Source organism: Vulpes lagopus, chromosome 9 (assembly GCF_018345385.1).
Source record: "Vulpes lagopus strain Blue_001 chromosome 9, ASM1834538v1, whole genome shotgun sequence".
NCBI classification, from domain to species: domain Eukaryota; kingdom Metazoa; phylum Chordata; class Mammalia; order Carnivora; family Canidae; genus Vulpes; species Vulpes lagopus.
In genome coordinates, this window is record NC_054832.1 from 11,650,652 (window position 1) to 11,671,299 (window position 20,648).

A 20,648-nucleotide genomic window follows, 5' to 3' on the forward strand; every position below is an offset into this window, starting at 1 on the left:
TGAGCCCCGCATCGGGCTCCCTGCTGATTCCCTCTCTGCCGCTTCCCCTGCTTGTGCTTACTCTCTGTCAAATAAATGAATAAATAAATAAATAAATAAATAAATAAATAAATAAATAAATAAAATCTTGTAAAATACATCACTTAGAACTTATATATGGCATCCAACTCCCTTATCTTCAAGGCCAAGAAAACCCAGTTGTCCAAGTTCATCAGAGAGTTGTAGGATCAGAACTATAGAACAGGTGTCTTGATCTCTGTACTCTAAGGGGCACTCTAATAAAGGAAATCTCTTCTCTCTCTAGAAGGTTATGGGGGATTAGGCACTCCAACAGCTACACTCATAAAGTTAAAGAAATGTGTGATCTGGAAAAGTCTTAGTCATGAAGCCTCTAAAAGGGGTATCCCCTCCTCATCGAATGTCAGTGCTAATGGAGAGGAGACTGCCTAAACCTGAGCCTAGTGACTTTTCCTTTCAAGACTCTGCTGGGGCCCACAGCGTTTAGGAATAGAATGTAGATGTAGGTCTTAGAGCAAAGCATTCTGGGGTCCACATCTCATTTACTAACTATTCAACCAGGACAAATAGCTGATCTTCTGCAAGCTCTGATTGCCTTCCCCCTGATAAGGAACACACTCATCCCTCAAGATTTTGATATAAATACAGCACAGAGAATATACCTTACAAATGGCAATGACCCCACTAACTGGCCTCCCAATGAAAAACAGGCACAGGATGATGTTGAGATAGGTAGTCAGTTTAATATAATGGTAAAAATTAGGAGTCAGACAGATGTGGATTTGAATCCCAGTTCTGCCACTTGCAACACTGTCCCATGGGGAAGTTGCTTAACCTCTGCACAGAAGTCAGAATTGACTGGGTTATGCCCTGTAGTGGATACAGAGATGCATTTCCCAGATCCCTTTTTAGGACTGAAGACCCAGGTTTCCAGCTGCTGGGAGTGTTCACAGCTGATGGCTCTCAGCTCACTTCTCTCCAGGATTTGCCCTTGGCTGAAAGTCACCTCACCCAACATCACAGCTTCCTCTCTGGAACAGCTTTGATTCAATGACTAATTGGTTCAAAGGCATAAGGGCCTGGCCCTCTGTCTCCCATGTGGGACAACTTAGTGGCCATCACACCTTCAGAGCTTCTGGTGGAACCAGCTGTGCCCTTGCGGTGACTGTACCAAAGCCCACCTTCTCTAACTGCCCAGGTCTGCTTCTTTTCTTTGTCCCCCAGCTGTCTTTGGAGAGCGTTCCCCAACAAATGTTCCACGTGTCTGGCTCAGTCTCAGACTATCTTTCCAAGAAAGAGACCCCCAAATGCAAATGACCCCCAAATCTGACTGGCTAAACAAAAGTATTTATATACATAGTTTAGCAGAGCACTTTTCTCCCCTTGGTCCCTTGGTGACTTAGGCTGATCAGATTCTGCTTTTGTCCCATGGCATCTGAACAAGCGGACTCTAGTTGTAAGTCCCTGCACAGCTGAAAGAGCATGCACCAGCTCCTCTCTGCACTGGCCTGAGGGGACCCATGACTCTGCTGCACAGACCCTGGACACACCCATAACAAAAGCAGTCACCGAGGCGAGGTGGACCAATGCAAGGTGGACCAATGCACAAAAGCACTTCACGAGTCAGGCTGAGACATGAGACCGTTCCAGGGTACCAGATGTCATAAATTGGTAGGAGCAGAGGGTCGAGGGACTGTTTTCCTTTTAATTTTTTAGAAATTTATTTTTGCCACATTTGGTTATTTTTCTAACATTACAGTGAATTGTGCCCTATTTTCATGTCCATCTAAGTAATTACTTATTCTTTAAGGAAATATCTGCACGTTTATGAAAGTACCGTGAAGAGAAGACCAGAATTACTCTGTGAAGGTAGGGCATAAAAAATAGACACATAACATAAAAATAGTATGTTCTAACTAGAAAATCTTTCCTGCTACAAAACTCTGAGCTTGAAGCATATTCCCTGTTGAAAATGCTGCTTTGCAAATAACAGAGAGGTTAAGGTAGAAGTGCCTGGTGCTTTCTTCCCAGCGACTGGGAAGATTGAAAGGGGAGTGATGGCCTCACTGTGTTAGGTCATATCCGTGTGCCTGTCCATTCTTGTACTCCCCTAACAGCAGCACCCCACATTTTGAGAAGCACAAAACCAGGGATCTGGACTGATTTCCACATATTGCATCTTTTTTTTTTAAGTATAGAGTTTTCTTTTCTCCTAGTTTTGTTGACATATAATTGAAATATAACATCACATAAATTAAAGATATACATTGGGATGATGTGATATGCATATACATTGCAAAATGATTACTGCAATAAAGTTAGTTAACACCTCAGTGGCCTCACGTAATTGCCTTTGTTTTCGGGTGTATGTGGTGAGAACATTTAAGACTCTCTGAGCAACTTGAAAATGTGTAATTAAGTATTGTTAACTACAGCCACCATGCTATGCATTAGATTCCCAGTACTTACTCAGTCTCATGGTTGAAAGTTCATACGCTCTGGCCAACCTCTCTCTTTCCCCAACCACCACAACCACCATTTTACTTTGTTTCTAGGAGCTCATCTTTTTTTAAGATTCCACATGAGAGTGAGATATGCAATATTTGTCTTTTTACTCTCTGACTTATTTCATTTACCATAATGCCCTCCAGGTTTATCCATGTGCTGCATGCAAATGGCAAGAGTTCCTTCTTTCTCACAGCTGCATGATTTCCAATGTGTGTGTGTGTGTGTGTGTGTGTGTGTGTGTGTGTGTGCATGCGTGTACCACATTTTCCTTATCCATTCTTTTATTTGTGGATACTTAGGTTGTTTCCATGTTTTGGCTTTTGTGAATAATACTGCAATGAACCTGGGAGTGCATCCAGCAACCTGGATCTAGCGTCCGAAGGAAATGAAATCACGATCTTGAAGAGGTATCTGCACCTCCATGCTTAGTGCAACATTATCCACAACTATTACAGTTTGAACTTCGCCGCAAAACTGGTGCTTTATAGGGGTGAACAGACAGAAGCAATAGATTCTAATGAACTTGGATCTGAGGCCACAGAATCTCGTTAACATCATCAGCACCTACTTCACCCAGAGCAAACTCTGAAAGCTTGTTGGAAACTGCACAGAATATATCCTGCTCTCTGAGCACTTCATGTTTGCTGTCTTTTTCCTATGCTGGGTCTGCCCTCATCTCACCCCTTAATCTTTATTACATTTTTGTTCATTTCTCCCTCAACTCCACCCCACCCCATTCCAAGTCAGCATCTCAATTTGCCCTGCCGTGCTTTGCATTTGGCTTAGGAGCCTGGGTCCTACCCTCTGCTTGGGGCTAACACTGATTCAGCATTCCCTTCAAATATGTATGCAAGGATGTGTCCCGAAACATTCAAGAGATCAAAAACTTTTGTCTTGAGAGAGACAAAAAAAAAAAAAAAAAGCCAGTGGGCATTATACAGCTTTGTACAGTTTAGAAAGCTACTACATGTGTGTATAGAAAAGATGCTGTATCAGCAGGGAGGAATAAAAAAAAATCCCTTAGTGGAGAAATCTAATACAAATCAAGTGATGTTATCTTACCCTTCCAGGCATTTAAGGAACTTGGTTTTCAGGAGGATGATACGTTTTGGAAATGAAATTAAGTACACTTTTCTTCCTGGCTAACACTGCCCTGTTTTGAACTTTTCTGTGCAGAGCTTGGCATGAAGACAGCTACTGAGGTAAGTAAGGGTGAGGTGCCCACACCACTCACCACCAGCTTGTGATCCATTATTAAAACCAATGGCTTAATATAAGTCCCGGGACAATACATTCTATTGAGAACCAGTTCAAAGGCAGGGATTTTGAGGACTACTATGAGCAAGAGGATGATATGATAAAAGGCAAGGAACAGAAAAGAAAAGAGAGGAGAGAAGGGGAGATATGAAGAGGAGAGAGAAGAGGAGTAGAGAGAAAAAGAGAGGAAATGGAAAATGAATATGCAGTTGCTCTAGTCAGGTGGTCTCAGGGCATTCAGGGCATCATGAGGTTAGGGACCATGACTGCATAGTTCATTGGCTTTTCTTCAATGGTTAGAGCAGTGCCTTACACAAAACAGGTGATTGAGAATGAGTGACATGTATGTCATTTTCTGTCGAATGAGAGAATGACACGTATGTGAATCGTATTTTACAAAAATGTGATTATATTGTACCTGGAATGTTGCAACCTAATCTTTCCCATTAATAACATACTGGGTACATTCTGCTGTATTAATAAATGAACATTTACACAGTTCTTTAGGGACTTCAGAGTGGTCTATGTTTTGCCTCCCTGGACATATGATACTTTATTAAGGCAATCCTTCATTGATGTATATTAGAGTCGTTTCCATTTTTCATTATTACAAACAATATTGCACTAAATATTTTTGAAAATACCTTAGTTGTTTTCTGATTATTTGCTTGGGAAAAATTCCTAGAAGTAAAATTGTAGGATATAAATCATATACTTTTATGGCATTTAATTTATATTTCTAAATAGCCTTTCAGGAGGATTAGCCCAATTTACTTTTCCACCAGATGCATATGAAAATAGATGTTCTCAACACTTTTGATAAAGAAATAGGCATTGCTCATCTATTAAAATATGTATTTCTATGCCTCTCTTAATATAAACATTTCTTTTCAATCTGTTATACTTTGTTCTTTCCTCTTTTCTTGGTATTTGAAATTTTTTTTCTTTTTTCTTTTTTGGTGGCTCTTTTTGTATCCTTTGACCTTCCTAAATCCACCTCTGTTTGTTTCTTTACTGATTTTTAAGAGCTCTCTCTTTATTGAGAACATTAATCCTTATTCTATCATATATATTAGAAATATTTTCCCTCCTTTCTGTCCTTTGCTTTTTAGTTCTGTGTAGAACAGTTGATCATGGTGGAAATTGATGCTGCTGGTGCTCTTAGGTTTGGTATTGCTGTTGGTAATGTTGTTTTCTGTTGGTGGCGGTACTGGTGGTGTTGTAGATTTTAGCACTGATGATGCGGTTGTGTCATTTCACCATATGAAAGTTTAAATTCAGCCACTAGGATATCGCGCTTTAGTTTCTGCCTTTGGTGCCATTCAAAAAAATTTTTTTTTCTAAAAAAGACCATTGCTATGGGGGATGCCTGGGTGGCTCAGTGGTTGAGCATTTGCCTTTGGCTCAGGGCTTCATCCTGGTCCGGGGATAGATTTCTGCATCAGGCTCCCTGCAATGTGCTTGCTTCTCCCTCTGCTTGTGTTTCTGCTTCTCTCTTTGTGTCTCATGAATAAGTGAATAAAATCATTTTTTAAAAAAAGATCATTGCTTTGGTAAAACTATATATATATTTGGGTCACCTGGGTGGCTCAGTCATTTGAGCCACTGTCTCTTGATTTTGGCTTAGGTCATGATCTCAGGATCATGGGATTAGTCCTGAGTTAGAAAAACATGTTTTGTTCTAGTGCTTTTATGGTCATTGACACACATACACATCTCATGTGTTTTAATATTAATCTGTCTGGAATAAATTTTATATAAAGTGCATAGTAGTGTCAAAGGATCAGGAGATCATCATTCACTATCTCACACTATCTCAGATTGTGAGACAACACTGAACTTATTGCTCCTAATCAGGGAGATGTATGCTGCTGTGTTGTGGTGGACCCAACAGAGAGGGCAGTGCATCTTACAGGGTTTGGGAAGATGGGGAAGTGTGTCGTTGAGGGGCTCGTGGATTTTTAGAGGTCTAAGTATCCTGACATCTACATAAGGAAGGTTACTTAGGGGAGGCTGCTGTTGATTGACACTCAGAAGTTTGTTTCTTAGAGAGAATCAGTTCCTGATAAGCTGTCTTTCCAACGCCAGGAGCTTGGAAATGGAATGTCACTAATGGATTGGACTGACAAAGTAGGTCCATTGAGAGGAGTTGTTGATGAATTCAACAAGTTTAAAGGCAGTTCTGATGGTTACCTGTTACTGTGGCTACAGACAAATTGGTCCCTTCCCATGATTATGGCAACTTTTACAATTTTCAGTGAGGATATAATTTTTTTCCCTAAGTGATGAAAAAAGGGAAAGAGATTATGTTTTAATCTGTTTATTTCTTTACAATTTGAGTTCTTGGAGGTTAGGAACCTCAGTTCCTCTGTTCTTTACTCCCAACCCTGGGACTCTGAGTTTAATGAGTTGAACTCTGAGGACCAGGGTCTCAAGTGCCTGCCTAGGCTATAACCATATACAGCCATTTAAAAGCAACCCAAATAGGCTTTTTATTTATTCATTGTTTTTTAGGAGGGAGGGAGGGGCAGAGGGAGAGACGAGATGGTAAGCAGACTCCTGACTGAATGTGAAGCCCAGTGCAGGGGTCAGTCTCACCCCCTGAGATCACAACCTGAACCAAAATCAAGAGCCAGATGCTTAACCGACTAAGCCACCCAGGCACCCCTAGACAACAGTTTAAGTGGTCATGGATTCATATGATTTTGATATATTTTGATTTTGATTTTTGGCACTGGGAAGATCAAAAATCATCTTTACCCACTGCTTCACATTGCCAGGGCCACTCATATTTATTATATTTGAGAAGGCAGGCATAATTGATAGGAATCAGAAACATTAATACAAATGCTGTCCATCAGCATAACAGCCAATATTAATTAGTACTCACCACGGCTTTCAGTTAAGTCCTTTACATGGGCTGCTTCATGAGATCATCACAATAATCATCGAGAAACTTCTTATGCCCGCCTTATTACAGATAAGGAGTTGAGGTTCAGAGAAACGATCAATGAGTCAGATGGGACTGGCATGAGGGAGGGATAGAACTAGCATTTACTTAACATTACATAACACAGTTCTTCAAAATATGTAGACTTGACTTTCAATTTGGATTATCTCCTATTGACCTTCTATAAATGAGGACTCAAATTTAGAGAATGCCAGGGACCTAATGTTAACTGGCACTATGTTCCAGGCGCCAGTACATCCATAACAGAATTTAATCTTCCCAATCGCCGTGCCTGGTGGCTGTTATCACCATTCACTTTTTATAGAAACTGAGGCCCAGAGAGATCGAGCAAATTGCCAAAGATCCACAGTTGGTAAGTGGCTGAGCCAGGATTTTAAACATGATGATGCTGTTTAGTTGCAGGGACTCAATTATGTTGTCCTGTGTCTAAAGCAAAGTGATCTGATGGTGTACTCTCACATTCCACAAACCGATTTAATTACAAGCTGTCTTGGTTAAGAGAATTATAAGAAGTGGGTCCAAAAATCTTATTCTCTTTCTTTTCAGAAATTTAACCTGTAATCCGAGTTTGGCTAATTCAAGCAAGTTTTGTGAGTAATCTGAAATCCACTTCTGTGCAACCCAATCCCTCATAGTGTTGCTTGATTCCTATAAAGAGGGTAATGGCTTTTCCAATTCAGTGTTAGATTATTTCCTGATTCTCTCATGATCGTGGTGGTGTGGTACTCAATCACTGGATATTAAAGCAGAAGGAGTTTGCGATGAGTCTGCATGAGCAGCCCAAGCTAGGGAGGACAGGAACAATGCCATTAGCAGAGTCTTCCCACGAGAAGAAGCAGAAAGCCTTGTGGCTCTGGGGGTTTCCCACATTCCCATTTCAGTCCCCCAAGTAATCACTGATGGACTCTTGATGAACATAGAGTTTATTTCAATAAATGCCATACGTTGCTAGTTGGCATATGCAATCAAGAATATGACACTAAAAAGTAGTCCAATAGTGTCATGGTGGTCACTAATTTCAGCTAAGCTTTTACTATGAAATTCCTGTACTTTGTGGGATTTCACTTACTCTTTGGCAAAATTAAATAAGTCTATTTCTCGTGAGGTCTTTTAGAAGAAAGATATCAGTTAATTTTAGGCAGACAAACAAAGGAAAATATCATTAGTGGTAAGTATAAGCTTTCTATCTCAAAGTGATTACAGAATGGCTTTTATTTTCTACCGAGACTCTATCGCCTAGCAAACTCAAGACATATTTGTTGAATGAAAGAATGAAAGAATCAATGAGGGTCAGGTAGTCTGAGTCCTTTCCAGAATCAGTAGGTCTCTTATCTTTGGGGAAGCTTGACATTTTCACCTTTCAGACACTACCAAGTGAAGGGAAACAAAGATGAACAGATTTCTACGCTCTCAGGTCTTAGACTTCAGTGGTAGAGGCGTGTAAACAAGTAATATAGATAGCAGTTCTTTTTGGTAGACATAAAGAAGTTGCAGGGTGGAGGAAATAAATGCCTCATTGCCTGAGAACTGAGTTGGAGAACCTTCTTGGAAGAAGTGGTATTGAAGTTAAGTATTATTACAAGGAGAGTTGAAATGGAATGGTTCTTCAAGCCAGTGAGGAGTCCTGGAAATAAGGAGAATTAGAAGGATATATCAAGAAGCAAATAGGAAAGGGAGTTGGGTTTTGGTGAGGGGAAGGGCTTTATATAACGCCAAGAAAAGATGCCATCTACCTTTAACATACAAATCACTTGTTTATTGAGTGAGAATATACATGCGTCTTTCTGATAAGCACTGAGGTTACTGAGAGTCAAAGTGATGTATCTAGTCTCTGCACAAAGATTCACATAGTCCAGGATGGAGGAAAACCTATTAAACCTGTAATTCCAGTTGATGGTGGTGAGGACCATGGTGAAGAAGTACAGGGGCTTTGGGGGCACAGAGCTTAGTGGATTTTGGGGGAAAGGGTTAAATAGGTAAAAAGCTGGGACTTGGGGAGGATAATTAGGAGCCAGCTAAACAGATGAGATAGTATAAAGAGGGAGAAAATGTTGAAGAATGTTCAAGAAATTAGAAGATCAGTCAACTAGATCTAAGGCTTCAGAGCAGATGTGAGAGAGAGGAGGCTGAAGAGATGAGATGGTTAGATCATCAAAGGTATTACTAGTCACATACCGAGCGATAGTGAATAGTACAAAGAGCTATAGATGTCAAGGGATCCACTGAAGGGCATTGAGCAGGGAGAGAAAAGAAATGCACTTTCATCTTTTAGAGTGGCTGCATCTTTTTGATCTAGCTTCAGGAACTAAATGATGGAAGAGATTGTAGGACAGGGATTCTAGCCTTGGAGAATCAGGAACCTCAGTGTCACTGCGTCAAGGTCCTTCCCTGTTTTCAAAATGTTTTCACATTTACAATCTTCTGCAGCGCCATGTGGAGGTAAAGGGAGAGCATTGTTATCCCATTGGGCCAAGTAAGAGGCTGCATCTCTGGTTGGTTCAGACAATGGCCAAGGTTAATTAAGTGCCATGTTGGTTTTGTAGCTGAGGCAGCCCCAGACCTCTTGCTTTCTGCCACAGTGCATTGTCTTTTCCACTGTGTTTACTGTGTGGCTTTTCAAAAGCCCATGCAAAACCAAGTATTTCCAAGAAAAGTTGATGCTCTTCTCTATTTCAATCCTCAGAATGACACAATCCTTCATCCCTGACTGCCAGGCTGTTTTTAGCATCACTTCCCCATGTTACCAGTGACAGCAGCTTGTGGAGTGAGAAGGCTGCATATGTGATGTGATGTAAGGAGACTCTGAAAAGATGCCACTGTCCTTAGAAGTCTTCCCCAATTTGCCTTCCATAATTACAAAACACCTTTGCCTTTATATTTTATCTGACTGGATGATAAAAGCCACCCCTACAAGAGGAGTCAAAGCTCAGCTTTTGTCACTTCCCAGCAAGGCTGGGAATGCTTTCCCACTCATGCCAGGGCCCAGACAATCGAAGACTTACAGGCAATCATAGTTTGAATAGTGGAAGTGTTAGAACAGAACACAGGCATCACATTTGATTTCCCCATTTTATAGATGGAAAAATTGAAGATCTGAAAGAGAACATAACAATCCTAAGGTGGCATAGGTTGCTATAGCCTGGGTAATGAGTGTACCCTTAGTGTTCTTTCCCCCAGGCCTTATTGTCCCTAATTACGTGCTAGGGTTATAGTATAGGCAGCACTCAGTATTTGCCAAGCACTGTCCTAAGTGGTTTACATACATTCGATCATTAAATCCTCATAAGAACACAGTGTGGGAGGCACTATTATTTTATACATGAAGACACAAAGATATTAAGTGAGTTTCAGAAATCTGCAGAGCTGGCAAATGTCAGAGCTGGGAGATGACCCTTGGGCAGGCTGGCTCCACAGACCAAGCTCTCAACCATGGCAATATGTTACTTTGGGGGAGAAGCTTGGCAGGTGTGTTGGGGGTAGAGAAGACACAGAAAGGCAAGAGCAGCAAAAAGGAAGGGCATGTCCAAAATACAGTCTGGGCTGATTTATGATTTTGTCAAGAGGCTCTTTCTGTTCTACGTAGTAGTGACCCAGCATCGGATTCTCAATATATCCCTGCTCGTGCCTTTGAGAGAGAGCAAAGCTCACGAACTGACAACAGGACTGAACACAGGCCAAATGCATGCCGCAGGTGCTGAAAAAAGGACAAGGCAGGCTGAGGGGAGGTTAAGAGAGTTGGACTGTGCTGATTACAAGAGGCGAGAATTCCAAAATTTTCCCTGACACAGCTCACATTGGTGGTAAGTGTAGAGTGTTTTCTGCTAGAGTGTGTGATGGGCAGGGGGTAACCCTTCAGGAAGTGTGAGTGTGATGGGGACAGGATCAGAGATTTGTCCAGCCAGGAATGGTCCAGGAATTGTGCATGCTTCAGAGGGGGAAAAGAAGACTTAGAAGATGTCAGGCTCATCCCATGACCTTGAACAGCCAAGCAGTCAAAGAATAAATGCTTCCTGCCTGACTCCAGCAGGACCAGGACAGCATACATCACTCTGATCATTGGAAACTGTCACACAAAATAGAATGGGATGAATCACAAAATAGTAAAGTAGCCAAGTTCCATGTCTGTTGGTGTAATCAGCAGAAGTTAGATAAAAATCTCCCAAGAATTATTTCAGGGACAGGAATGCAGAGATGGAAGAGATGAGAAAGTAAGTTTGTCTAATGCGATCACCTAGTTTTCCTGGAACTTTCAGAATTTGGGGAATCTTTTGCCAGTGTGACGTATTCAAAATTGTATTCCAGTTATGGGTTGTATATTGCTGCAAACCAAAGATGCCTAGTAAACAGAAGCTTTGCTTTCCAGCATGGAAAACATGATGTCTAGCTTCATGTGATTCAGTTAATTAACCACCACTTATTCCTAGACACAAGGCACCTTCTGCAGATGATCGGGTTTCCCTTTAGTGGGTGGCAGGGAAAAAGAGTAGCATAAAGCAAAATACATGTGGCGGCAACTAATGGAATTATTTCTTTTTCTCTTGCTCTGATGTCTTGGGAGTGGAAGCGTCTCTTGTCTATTCTGGTGAATAGAAGCAGACATGAGTTATTATTATGGTCTCTGCCTCATAATTTCTGTGTCACCAAGATGTGCTCTGTTTATTACTGCACTTAGAAAGCTTTGGAATATTAGCCACAGAAAGTCTCTCTCCATGGATTCTATTACCACACTCTTCAGTTGTTCCAGGAAACTGAAACTATAGAATCACATTTCTGGGGAGAAATAGCTCTCAGCCTTGTTCCTTCCTGGTTGTGTGCAGACCACTGGGAGAGTTTTGTTATAGATCATTAAAACAGGAGTGATCCCTGGAGGTCCTCTGGTTTATCTCCCTGTCCTTGCCTGGCGTATTTGAGGAATTGAGATCCAGGGAGTGGAGGGGGCTTGTTTGAAATCATAGGAGACAATATAGATTTGGATCTCCAATTTCACATATTCCTGGTTCTGTGAATTTACTCTTCTCAGATCCAGGCAACCTCTTTTGGAAGTTCTAAGTGCACATGAGATGGGTAAAGAATGTAGGTGGTGACCAGTTCACCCAATGGGCCTGTTTTGTGAAGCATGGAGTACCCTGGTGTCCACCCACAAGGTGGAAATAATGAAGATACTCTGGAGATTTTAAAAATGGGTAAGGCAGGGTAAAAATGGTTCTAATTTTATCAGAGCTCCTTGAGAATGCTATGGCTTCTAAATTTCTTTCCCTTAATAAGAAAGATAAACAGAAGGTCTACCCAAAATGAGTATAGTGAGCCTTAGTTTTCCTCATTTGTAAAAATGGGACTGGCTTTACAAGAGTCTTGTTAGAATAAAATGAGGTTGGATATATAGAGCTCCTAGCACTACTTCAGGGGTAGGGGGCCCCTTGGTGCCCTCCTTTCTTTCTGTTTTGAGATGGAGAGTGCTCTCTGCAAGGATTGGTCATGGTGTTGTGGTCTCTGCACAGTGGTAGGGATGGGGCTAGAGGCAAGCTTCTTGGGGGTTGGAGGCCAGCCTTTGATTCTAATCTCTTCATTAAGATTTTTTTAAAGTGCTTGATGGAGAGGGATCACATGAAATCATTTATTCCCTTACAGTGGCTCCCCACAGCATTGAAATTAAAGTCAGAATCCTAATCAGGGCCCAGAGGCCTTATGTGTCCAGAGCTCTGGTCATCTCTCTCCTTATGCCTGTCTTTCCACCCTGTTCTTGATGCATGGAGTGAGAACAAAACCAGTGTTCAACAAATATTTGTTAAATAAGTAAGCACCACAATTCATGTGTAGACTTAATTAGTAGTAGGGGAATAGTTCATTAAAGTTAAGATTCTTCAGATCATTTGTATACCTGCTAAATTTTTCAATAATGTAAAAAAATAATAGTACCCAATGCTCACAGAGCTCAGTGAAATTAGAATGCTAATGTACTACTGGATGGTGCATAGCTTGTAATTGTTTTGTGGCTACAATTAGCAATATGTACCAAGAACCACAATAAAGATAATATCCTTTGATCTAATAATGCCACTCATGAGAATTCATCCTCAAGAAAGAAACTAAGTGAAATAAAAGGCCATATTAATAGAGATATTCTTTGCAAATTTCTGTACAGTAACAAAAACATTGAAACATTCTAGCGATCCAACTAAATTATGGTTTCTTCATTGAATGGAATGTTATGAACAATTAAATATAGTAGTGGTAAAGCATTTACAAAATAATGTCTAAAAGGAATATCAAATAGCATCTACACTCTGGTAATAATTATGTGAATGTGAATTTATCTGGACAAGAGCAGTGGAGACATATGGAAAATAAAAGTTGTATTAGGTTATGGAATTATGCTAGTTTAAAAAAAATAAAATCAAGTATAGGCTCATTATTTTTATCCAAAGTAAATATTCTTTAGAGAGAAATGAATAATACATTAATAAATAAGAAAATGTTATTAGAAACAAGATTGAAGAACTTTTCATTTTTTAGTTTTATGATTTCTATTTGGGAAAAAAAAAACAAACTCCTGCTTCTTCCAGCTGGAATGTGAAAGTGAGGAGACGGTTCTTCACATGGGAGATGAATGGTCCTTTTTTGTTCTTTCTATGCCTTTCTCTGTACTTTCCTTTTAACCAAAAATATCCTCTCCCCAAACTTCACTTCTAATTGCTCATTGTTTTCTTCAAGTGCCTACCCTTCAGAAGCATTCTGAAGCCCTCCTCCGTTACTATTCCACTGATTTACTCACAGAAGAAAAAAAAAACCCCTTGAATATTCATTTATCCATCCAATCAGCAAAGGCATGAGGCTTCCTTAATCTCTCATGGTCATTTGGAGTTTAAGGTATTCATCCGAGACTTTTAATCTATCTTTCAAAGACACTGGCAAGAAGGAAAAGTGACAGCAATCTGTTGTTTCTTTATCTTTTTTTCTTGAAATGATAATTTATCCTGGCCATAAATCCTGGTGGAGCATTTGTCTAATTTCAACTATATTTTTCATTATCCCATGAGCTAACGGCTAAGTGGGTTGCCTTTATTGCACTGGATTCGAGCTTTAGCATTTTTCCAATATCTGGTGAAAATATCCATTCATATAAACAGAAACGCCATAATAGCTGCATGTGGAAGTTCTGAGGTAATGTCTCTTTTCTCAAGAAAGTTTCAATTTAGAATTTTCCAGAGTGACCCATGGAGCAGTCTGAGATTCTCCATTCCCATTGGGTCAGATGAACTTAGTGAGAGCAGACAGGGGAGATGTTGAATGGCTGCCATATTCCAATCAGTGCAAGATTTCTAGCCTCTGGTTCACAAAAGGATTCCTAATCACAGATGGGGTAGGAAAATAATAGACGTCCTCTAGGATAAGTGGGCGGGAAGAAAAAAGTAGAATAACATTTCTTGGGTGTCTACAATGTGCCAGATTTATGCACGTGGTTTTTAATATCACTTTTCGTCCCCAGGAAAACAAGGTGGATTTCTCAGGGAGATATTAACCCATTTTCTAGGAGAGAAAACAAGATGAAAACTGTAAAAGAAAGAAAGAAAGAAAGAAAGAAAGAAAGAAAGAAAGAAAGAAAGAGAAACCTTGGGGGCAGAAGCTTAACAAGATTACCCAGCAGATTAAATAATAGAGCTCCTCACCCTGCTTAGATGGAAGTTAATGATGGGGGTGCAAGTGTATGCTTTTTGGCATCAAATGTAGGTTGGGCAAATAGAAAATGAGATGTTTTATTGAAAAACACAGTCTCATTCATGCAAATCATTTTGTCCTATCCTTTTTACATCACTCCTAAATAGAAATTATAAATCTCTTTAGCTGAAGCTCTTGATTGTCTGAATATCAGGAAGGCTAGATGTATTCGAGAAATAATATTGGGAGTTCCCCAACCAGTGGCTGATGGGAGATGGTGAATGAGCACCCCCAGCTCCCTCACCCTGAAGGAGAAGACTCTGAGGTGTGAATTTTGTGCTGACTCCTACTAGAGTCCCCAGGAGAACTAAGCTCTAGGTCTCCATAGTCGTAACTGGCTTACCAGTACACCCTTTAGAAACTGCCTTCTTTCTTCAATGACTTAGCCATTTCCCTACGAGTATCCGCTGGTATTGCCTCTTAAATAAACTACTTGCTCTCAAATCCTTGTCTCAGGATCAGCTTCTGGGTGAACCCAGTCACCTAATTCCATTTGATAGCAAGTACAACCCAAGTAGAGAAGGCAAGCCTGGACTCTGTGAATGGTGGAGCTCAATAAGGCTACCTATCACCCCTGAAAGAATGATTTATATATTGAGAAGTAAAATATGTGTATTCCAATACCACATCTTAAGGTAGACCAGGGTTTGGCAAATGATAGCTCATGGGCCGAATCTGGCCTATTTGATTTTTATGGCCTGTTCTCTGACAGCTAAAAATGGTTATGTTTTTAAATGGTTGCTATATAGTACTCTACGTTACATAAATTGTCATTTAAGTGATATAAGTTGTTAAATAAGTATCCCAAATGTTGTTTCTTGGTCTGTGAAACCTAAAATATTTACTGTCTGGCCCTTTACAGAAAGTTTGCCAACTCCTGAGCTTTCAACTACCTGGAAATCCCGCTGGTCCCTTAAACCCCACATTTGTACTAACTGTATGTCATGGTGTTGGACCAGCCAGAGTCCTTGAGAGCAGGGAGTGTTAACCTACAGGATATGAGTACCCCGAAGTATGTCCTGTCCTGAAATCATGGTTGTATTCAGTAAGTGTGCTCTCTTTGGAATTTGATGCAGGCAACATGGAGGGGATAAGTTAGGTAGGGGAGCAGCTTAAAGTTTTGAAAGTGATGTATAGGGGAAGCTGTGAGGTAGAATCAGGTTGGAGGACATATTGGGGTGGGGGCTAGGGTATTGGTACGGAGTCAGAATTGTGAGAGGGCAGGATAAATAAATGTTATGAGGAAGCTGAAACCTTGAAACCATGAGTTAAGTATAAGACTTGATGCAGGGAATGGACATAAAAAGATTGCAACCCAAGGATCTAAGTAAAGCAGCAAGACTTTCTCCATAGCATACTGTGAATGCCCTGAGGTCAGCCAGGGCTTATTTTTCATTCTAACCCCAGAACTAAATGCTATTCAGATTTATCCAATAAAGCTTGATTAACATTTATAAGTTAAATCATTGCATTTGCTTTTTATCCCACGGTCTAACAGAACATCTTTTGAGTGGCTTCTGTTGCTTATGTCTTTTTATGACTTTGCACCTTGACTCCACAGTTGTATCAGAAGACCCACAGGCCAAAAGCAATGATGGAAGCACCTTTACAGGCTTCTTCTCACAAATTCTAATGTGGTCATTAGATGTTGAGTGAATATTTGCTTATTGATGCATCAATACATTTAAATATATATGGTTTGCAAGAAGACCCTTGAACAACATACATTTGAACTGCACTGGTCCACTTATATGTGGATTATTCTTGCTAAATACAATATAGTATTGTAAATATAATTTCTTTATGATTTTCTTAATAACATTTTCCTTTCTATAGCTTTATTTATTATATTAATACAGTATATAATACATAGAGCAAACAGAGTATCTGTCAATCTACTGGTCATGTTATCAGCAAGACTTCTAGTCACTAGTAGGCTATTAATACAATTTAGGGGGAGTAAAAAGTTATACCTGGATTTTTAGTGATGTGGGTTGGAGGGGTACCCCTAGCCCCACATTGTTCAAGAGCCAACTGTATATTTATATCAGAACAGTATCTTCAGTAGCATATAGGACCCTTCAGTCATACATATCTAACTCTCTACTTCTACTTGTTCTTCCCTAAAGACGTTATCCATGTACAATATTTGGTAACTTTACTCATCTTTTCTCATCTCCCTGGGTGAATTACTTTTGCCTTTCAAATTCCCTAAATTGTCTCTGGGACATAGTCTTAGGCAATTACATTCCCTTCAATTATCAGAGCTAGTATTATAAAAATATTTCTAAAGATATTCCACCATTCTATGAAATAATAATAGGTCATCTGTGAGGCAAAAGTAAAATGCTTTGTTCTTGGGAATCAATACATACAACAATGATTTTTTTTGACAGGTACTTTTATTACTCAATATGTACCTTCTAAAAGTGATTTACCTTTAGACAACACCATTATCCAATATTTTAGTATTATGGTGCAACAGTATTCTTGAAGCAAAATGGTGTAGTAGAACATGTGTGAGATGCTCTCAGAAGGCAGAGTCAATCTACAAGAAAACTCACAATTATATTTCTGTGGTATTTTGACTATTGCTCAGGGGTATAAAGACTTTTCTAGTAGCCTCTTTTGTGAGTTTCTGTAGGGCTTGGTTTTGCATGTGCCAAAAAATGTCAGTGCTCCCTTATGCTCAATCTCATTGCTTCCAACTTATTTAGTCAGATGGCTCTTGGGCACATCCAGTAAAAAGCCAACCACAAAAATGAGCAGTTGCTGTTTATAAACTCTGCACATTGTTATATAATCCAGATGACAGCACAAGTGTGAAATGCTGTTAATATTCAGCTTTAACCACAGTTTTAACACTTGCAGACAGTGAATGTGTTGCTGGGGTGTCCAGTTTTACATTAGGAAAAGTCCTGGTGGAAATGGAAACTTTATGAGCTGGGTCTATTGCATTGAAACTTTATTGTGCCTATTACATGCTGAGGTACCAAGGGGCAGTGAATTAGACCCATATGAAGAGCCAGAGTCAGTTTTCCACAAAGCCCTTGGTTGGTTCTGCTATCATCCAGTGCTCTGAAGTATTTAGTTATGTGTTATTTTATGGCATAGTTTAGTCTTCAAACTATGAAGCTGGATCTGGCTTCTATTGGGTCATTTAAGGAGCTAACTTTCATCTCTTGAGGGACATTGCACCATACCTAGAAAAACCACTTGAAAGTGGCAGGAAAAACAAACAAAACAAAACTCATTAAATACTAAAGTTGGCATAAATCTTTTGTTGCATTTACTTATGAAATCTCATACTAATACCTCCAACTCTGTATTTAGCCACAGCTGGTATAACTTTATCAGGTAGAAATGTCTTTGGATCCAAGCAACAAGAACTTTGATTAATAGTGGTTTTCTCATCTAACAAGAAACTTGAGAGGTAGTGCTAGTTCGAGGGTCCAGCTATGTCAAGGTTCAATTATGTTTTACTTGGCTTTTCTCTAACAGACTCAGGTGTTTAATGCAGCTCCAGACATCATTTCTATGTTCAAGTTAAGGTGGTGGACAAGGGAGTACTTGGATGGCTCAGTTGGTTAAACATCTGACTCTTGGTTTTGGCTGAGGCCATGATCTCAGGGTCATGAGGTCGAGCCCCAATTCGGTGTACTCAGTGTGGAGTTAGCTTGTCCCTCTCCCCCAACCCCTTCTCCCACTCCTGCTCTCTCTCTCTCTATCTCTCTCAAATAAATAAATAAAATCTTTTAAAAAAGATGATGGAAAGCAGCAGTCATGACTTTCTTTCAGGAAAATAAAATCTTTTCTGGAAGCCTCAGAAACTTCTAAAATTTGAACCATAGCTAGAAGGAAAATAGAACAGAAGATGATAATGGTTAATCATCCAGAAGTGAGCACATCACAGGTTCTTTTGGCAAAGAAGGAAGGTGCTCTGGGCACTGGGTAGGCATGTGACAGCATCTGCCAAAATGCCCTTCAGCACCAGCTCAAGTCTCTTCTCTGATCCCACAAGTTTATCCTTTTTTTACTTCTTCTTGCTCTTATTTATCTAATCTGGCCAATACATTTCTCAGAGAATCTGAAAGTAGTGTTCAAGCCAAAAAGTTAATACTAAATTAATAATTTATGAAAAATTATACATATTTAAGAGTAGGAGAGGAATGCAGAAAAACCAAGTGGCTTTAAGAGAAGGGGCTTGGGATTTAGTTCTGAATCATTTTTGAGTCCTGGCTCAATTCTTATCTCTTACCACAAGTGTGGTAGATTTAGCTTTCTTAAATTTCCGTTTTATCAGGAAAGCAATAAAATAATTTCCGATTCAGAAAGTGGTATTGAGGATTAAATGCATGTAAAATGCTTGTCAAAGTGCCTGCCTGTGGTTAAGCACTGAATGAATGTTAGCTATAGTGGAATAGTCGTTGATTAAAGCTTGAATATTTTGATGTCATTGTTTTATGTAATTTTTAAGAAATACATAGAATTTGAGGTGCCTGGGTGACTCAGTCAGTTAAGCATTAACCCTTGATTTTTGCTCAGAGTCATGAGATTAAGCCCTGCATGAAGTGCCACACCCAGTGTGGAGCCCACTTAAGATTCTCTCTCTTTGTCTCGCTTTGGCCCTCCCTGCCCTCCCTCTCTTAAAAAAAAAAAAAAAAAGGAGAGTTAGATATGTCTAGTTTAGAGCACTATTAAATGCCCTTGGTGGTTGTTCTTCAAATAAATTTCTTAGTTTGTTGATTTAAGACGCATGCTAGGCTCATAGAAGCCCAAGGCCAAGTGTTGGAGATTCAACAATGTAATTGTTGGTAAGTTTAACATTTGAAAAAAAAAAAACATATAAATCCTACCTACCTACCTACCTACCTACCTACCTACATACATACATACACTGATACATAAAGTAGTTAATTTGGATGTTCATCACATTATTGTGGTTCGGAGTGATTTGAGATTGATCAGCTCTGTTTATGACCCATTTTTGCACTCAGTGTTGAATAGATAAATAGAAGAGAAACACTTGGAATATCTATGTGGCACATAGTAACCAATTAAAATATATTATACTTATTGTTTTATGTATTATTTTGTGTTTGCATATGCCACAAACATTTAATCTCCATATATATTAGATGTATTATAGAATTATAGAATATTAGCTCTAGAGGTTAGCGCATGTGCTGCTGAAGTTAGCAGAGCTTTAGAGTTTAATAACAGATGTCAGAAGCCCTTCATAAAGGAATGGATACAAGTAATGATAATAAAAGTGATAATGTAAATAATGTCATACAAAGTTCTTTCCACGCATTATTTCACCGAATGCTAACATCAGTTGTATGAGATGAGGTCTATTATTCTATTTTAGACATGAGAAAACCAGTCTTTGGAATGAATATACAATTTGTCCAAGACTGCATATCTAGCAAATACTTTAGATTTGCTAGAATGTAAACCCAGGTCTATGCCATCCTAGCATCTAAGATCTTATTTCACATGACATTATGCCTCTACTTGTCATTGTTTACTGATTGCATCAAGCCTTAATATTTGCTCAATACGTGACTATATAAAATGAAACCTAGGTAGAATGTTTCTAATGGAAGATGTTCCTTCCTGGTCGCTGTTTTACTAAAGCCATGGAACCACGTTGCTTTTATTTTTTATAAGACTCGAGAGCGCAGACACCAGGGAGTACTTCTCTAAGGGGACTGCTTATTTTCTAAGGTGGACTTGATTCCCTACTTATCCTGATTTTAATTTTAGAGTATAAGTAGCAGGTGTTCTTATTAACTATTTAATAATAGGAAACAATAGGTTTAATAAAAGGAAACCATGTCTTACACATTGATCTGCTCTCTTTGGGGCTTTCTGCATTCTGAATGATTCTGTGTTCCTTTCCCTTAAAACCTCCAGTGAGTGCACTGTCCATCCATCCACCTGAAGGGAAAGGAGGGGACTAATTGTGATGGCAACGCAGATGATATTCCACTTTTCATCAATTGTTCTTTCCTCAAAGTTTAACCAACTTCAATTAACTGGAGGAAGAACTGAGACAAAAAAAGTTTAAGAAATCTGTGATGCAGCTAAGGAATTCATGATTTTAGTGTTTACAACCCATAAAAACAAGAGATTATATATAAAGAGTCACATACAGCTCTGCCAAACTCCCCCA